This window comes from Plectropomus leopardus, chromosome 24, assembly GCF_008729295.1.
Source record: "Plectropomus leopardus isolate mb chromosome 24, YSFRI_Pleo_2.0, whole genome shotgun sequence".
Lineage (NCBI taxonomy): Eukaryota > Metazoa > Chordata > Actinopteri > Perciformes > Serranidae > Plectropomus > Plectropomus leopardus.
Window position 1 is genome coordinate 10,919,040 of NC_056486.1, and position 6,000 is coordinate 10,925,039.

A 6,000-nucleotide genomic window follows, 5' to 3' on the forward strand; every position below is an offset into this window, starting at 1 on the left:
CTCACTGAAAATAGTGATTTGCAGAGAGAATGACTTTTTATTGTTCTGCAGCTATTCTGTGTACAACTACCCTCATTTCACATAAACATTATGTGGGTTTAGCTTATCAGGTGAGTCAGCTACCTCCTAAGTATGTGTGCAATCCCTCAAACTAAACTGTATTTTTAAGCTGTTGCACAAAGTGTTGGATGGCATCAAAACAAACACCATTTCCTTTACCTCAGCAGTTCCATATGCTGTTGAACATTTTCCACAGTACAGTATGCCAGCCTTATAAAACCTTTAAAAAACTCCTGTGCTATAACTTCCTGTGTTTTGAAGTCTGTTCAGGTAGAACTGCATAATCACAGAAACTGAGCGTGCATCACAGTAGTTATCTTTATTTTAAAGCGTATTATAAATCAAACAGTTCAGGCTCTCACAGACAGGCTTATTCCTGCATCTATTTTTGGAGAAACATTTCAAAATAATTGGGCAACAGCAAACCCAAAGGTCAGGTAAACTCACTCAGGAAATATGGAACTACCAGAGTCATTTCAAATTTTCCATTAGCCTGCCCAGTCTGGTGTTCACACCAAATTAAACTTTTTTTTATTGCCCTGAATATTGCATGAAACCATTTTACACTCAGCCACAAATTAAGTATCTAAATTACTGCACTTGACCTCATAACTGCATTTGCAGACAAGATTCAACATAATCACTGCAGGTTTTTTTTTTGTTGTTGTTTTTTGTTTCTGACCTGCAATTTTGTTCACTATATTTATTTACTTTCAAAATGCTAACCCAAAAAAGGAATAGAAGAAAAATAAACTAAATCTTCCCTCTGGTGGTGTGATCTTGCATATGTTCTGGTCCTGTCTGTTCTTTTGAATGTTCCAGTTGATGAGGCAATATCTCAAGATATGGCTTTTTGTAAAAATATTGTTTTTTATGCCAAGCTGGTGATAGCTATGGCTGGAGGCAGAATGTTGTACGTCTGTCCCTCCCCCAGTCTCATGAATGCGATATCTCAAGAACGCCATGGGGAAATTCATTAAAGTTAAACACAAACATCCACTCGGACTCAACAAAGAACTAGTGAGATTTTGGTGGTCATTTTAAAGGTCAAGGTCACTGTGACCTTGTCTGTCTCATGCTTGTGATATCTCTCTCTCTCTCTCTCTCTCTCTGTCTCTCTCTCTCTCTCCCTCTATATATATATATATATGTATATATGTGTGTGTGTGTGTGTGTGTGTGTACACCATCTTGATAAAGCACAGACTGTGAATGGTAAAGGCCTGTATATTGTCACTTGTCAGCAAGAATTTTCTGCTTGTCCACTGTAACTACAACCAAGAAGGAAGTGCCATCGCCAAACAAGTCACGTAGTTTTAAACTCGGTTTATATCTGTGTTGTTACTGAGCATCATTGAGTCACTTTCTCTCTTTACTTTCATGGCCAGTTTGCAAGTGACACGTGTTGCTAATTAACTGATTTAAGTAATGAGCGGGAGATGTTTACTTGCGCCTTTTGCATCATAATCATGTTCAGATGCTTCCTTCTCCAAAGGTAATCCAAGGGATTGCTGTTTGAACATTCATGGATACTGTGCAAACAGGACCTGCTGAACACTCCTGCAGCCTGATAGTTTAACAAATACGTGCTTATAGCCCCAGGGCTCAAGTTAATGCGATAATATATCTCACTGACTGCAACATTTCACATCTTTATGTTTGAACTGCCTAAAAAGGTCAAAATATTTCAAACTGTATATCACTTTTTCCCTTTAAAACTGTGCTATAACATACATAGTACATCATCATGCAATATGATGACATTTCTGAATAGCCTAACTCAGTGTTTCTCAACTAGAGGTCATTGAAGTTCGGAGTGTCCAGAAAAGTTAATTTTCACTATTTAACTCACTAAAAAAGTGAGCACAATGTGAGTAACATTAACCTCCATCTCCTCAACTGTAGTTGGTTTTAGTTATATCCATCGGTTTTAATCTTTTCAGATGGCAGTCCCTAATGCAAATAGCAAATACTACCTGCTACACCACACCGAGACCTAGTGAGTATGCCACAAGCCTGTAAATATACGAACTGGAAACTGAGCACAAAAGCCAAGGGTTCAAAGGGTTAATTGCCATGTGGTCATGTTTTGACAGCACTAATTGAACAGGTTTAGAGTTTAAGGTGGTGGAACATTAGCAAATTCTATTTCCTGATTCATTTATATTTGCTATCCAGATTACTTCCTACTTGTTGGAGTCTTGTAGACTCTGTAATTATTAATTTTTGTGTGATAATTCTCATGGGGCATTTTTATTATTTTCTGGCCATATTTATAGCACAAACCTTATCTGCATTATTGATTCACGGGCTGGAAGCAGGTTCATATCTCACATCAGCCAGTAAATTTGAATTTTCTTATCCTTTTTTCTCAGGCGATAACACACAGCTGCATCTGACACAATTTGCATCCACAGGTGTGTAGCAGCAATGTAGTGTAGCACTGTTACAACATTGAGAGGCTCCCAACTAACAAGAAGAGGCAGTAGCTCAGGAGGTATAGCAAGTAGTCCACTAAATGTAAGATCAGCAATTCAATCCATGGCTCTCTTAGTCCAAATGCTGAAGCGTCCTTGGACAAGATACTGAATCTCAAATTGCCCCCAATAGTGTGTCAGTGTGTACGTGTGTTAACTGATTAAAACCATGGCCTCTGGGATGAATGGCTAAGTGTGACATAGTATGTAAAAACCCATTTGTCAGAAGACTAGAAGGCCCTATACAAATGCAAGTCCAGAACAGTTTCCCATTCATGACTAAAATATAAAATTACATTTTTAAGAAATCACCTGTGTCTATTTCATGAAGGCTTTAAGTCATGCATAATAAAGGGCGTGGCTGCTTTGAGTGACAGGCTGTCTAGCAGGCATCTCCTCAGCTATCTGATCAAATTCAACCCTCACTCCTCTACAGCTCCTCCCCAAATATGGTCACATTGGTCAGTTCAGGCTCCAACAATCCAAGATGGCGATGCCCAAAATCTCAAACTGGAGGATTCAAAACAGGAATGCACAAACCGATCTGTGATCTAACAGTAGCTATGTCCATTATTCTATACAGTTTATGGCCATCACGCAGTTAACTCTACAAAAGGATTTATAACTGTTTTCATATATCCAGCAGTACTCCCCAAGGAACATTTGTGTTTCCTGGGTTAGCAAAGAAATGTCCAGTAAAGATGCATGTGCAATATTTACCACAGAGCACTGTCTTTTGCTACCTTCTTCCCCCAGCCTACATTACAGCCCTGCTACTCCCTGAGACTTGTCAGCACACTTATTTCCTTTCAAGCTGCTTGTTGTCTCAGCTTCAGCACCAGATAACTAATCAGTGAAACAGCATGCAGTAGAATACATGGTAGCCAGCAGCAGCAGCATGGTATGAGGGTATGATGTATGTATTAATTGCCATCCCTAATCACAGCCCTTGACTCCTGCTGCATGCTTATTTCCATGCTGTCACCCCAGGGAGCTGCACACTTCAACACAGTACGCTCCTGCCTGACCTGAGCAGCGGCGAATCACTTTGACATGTTGTTAAGGTATCGCCGGTAAACATCACTTGTCTTGAACTTTCCAGCTGCAGGTCTTCTTGATACATGGCAATACAGTGACACAGCGCTCCAGTCCCATTAACCTCTGTCTACAAATATGGCTGTGGCAGTGGAGCAGGGGGTGGGGGGGCTGATTTGCATTTGCAGCACAGGTTAGGTGACGAGGAGTTTGAGGTAGATTGAGCATGATGAATGTTAATCGATGATACAGTATGTCCCGAACTGCATAATGAGCTTGTCTCTCAAGTCTTCCCCACCTCTGCAAATAAAGTTTGGCTTCTGACCTTAGCTCTGTATTCAAGTGTGTATGTGTACGGGCCATTAAATCTGCACTTGAATAGCTGAAGGAATCTCAGCATGCTCCTGTTGTTCTGAGTGCTTTTGTCATAAATTCTAAAATCCTACCTTGAAATACTGCCAAGTGCAGAATGTGCCAGGGAAAAAATACTTTTACTGTGCTACTGCTACCACTCTGATTATCATACCATTCAACTTGCTGTAATATTTGAGGGAGTTTTGGACCTGGCTGTCACATAAAACAAGCAATCAAGGTTAACATTGTGTTCTCTTGTCACTTTGGTTTTGATGTTTTTGGGGGTTTTGAGACTTTGGTAAAGTTTGTGATTTTAGCTTTGTAAATTGGATCAGACGTTATCCTTATCAAACTTGAAGGCTGAAGTTTGACAAGCAGCAATTTCATAATCAGGCATTATTTTGGCAGTTTTTCTTTGATTAACTTCTCTGAATTCATTTGATTTGATCACCCATTCATGAACCTACAGTCAAAATCCCTTGATGAACAGACAGTAACATCTGAAAGGGATAAATACAAAAGTATGTTTCAATGATAATTCCAGTTTACTAGAATGGCGAATAGTAAAATTATCATCCAAACTGTCTGGAAGCATCCATCAAAGTTTACATACCAACTACTGGTTTCATCTTTGATCATTCAGGACTGTTTCTTTCAATTTTGGAATTTTTTCCAGTAACCTTGTGTCCTTGTGTACTTCCTTTTCTTTTCCTATTTGTATTTTATAAGCTGTTATTAGTGTTTGTGTTGTCTGTTGTTCAAATGACAACAGGATTCTAAAAATGGCGGTTACCGGTGCAGCATCAGTTGTGTTTGACCAATCATCCTACACTTATGCCACTTATGGTTCCTCTTGTGGTAGGACAGGACCTCCTCTAAGACAGGACTAAAGTGCTATTATTGATTCTAGTTCTTGAGGTGCATAAACAACAAAAAGGAGGTTCTTAGAAACTCTAAAAAAAAAAGATGCTCTTGTCTAAGAGCACCTTCTGTCAGCTTATATACATAAAGCCAGAACTACACTCCTTCAGAAACTTTGATATGATATGTATAAAATGTATGAATGTAATGTTTCTGTGATATGCAGTACATCAACATTTTCTTTGGGGGACTGGGGTACACAGAAAGTATCATACTAACAAAATGCAGCCTACCCAAACAAAAGTAGCAAAAGCACAGGAAGATTAACGGTTATGCACAAGAAACAATAGACAAAAATGGATGCATTATGAATCCTTGCATGCAGCAATATGTCAGCAAATATGTATAATACTTGTCTGATGGGAGTAAAGTCTGGTAAAATCAAAGTCTTTTGATATAGCACTATAATGCAATAGCCTGAAATAACACATCATCCTATAAGAAGCTAATGTAATCTATGGGATCGCTTACAACAGAGGAACAGTGGAGGGTAACATCTTTCCAACAAGAGTTGATCCAAATGGACACAGTGATGAAACAGTGTGAAATATGGATGCACCCTGCTGGGCCTGTTGCAAAGGCCATGTTTCCCCCTGTGTTTATCCTACTTGCTGAAGTGACTCGTACATAAATGAGATTTGACATGTTTGAGTAAAACATAACAGACAAGCTGTGAACGCTGGTTCTATAATCAAGGCCTGGGTCAAATTATAGGGGCGAGGGGGGGGGTCTCATTTCCTCTCATTAGCTGTACCTGTAGCTGCCAAAGCTGCCAATGATGCGTCTGCTGATAGAAGCTTTTCACGTATATAAAGCGTGTAGAATGGCCTTATTGTTAAAAGGTGCGAGACAAACTTGCCTTTCCTTTGCCTTGCCTTTATCTGAAAGTTAGATATATTCATAGATCTAAAATGTCTTACACCTCTAGAAACAGATTTACATTTGACAGAATTATAATAAGCAAATCTCATCCATTGACTCAGTCGCTTCCTCCATTTACTATCTGAATGAATTTCGAAGAATAAATGCATAAATGTATTTCTGGCGGATGAGATGTATAAAATATTGAAGGGTGAATAGATGGAATTTTGACTGACTAAATGAGCAAATTCATGAAGTGGAGTTTGCACTGATGACTGAATGACAGACTGATT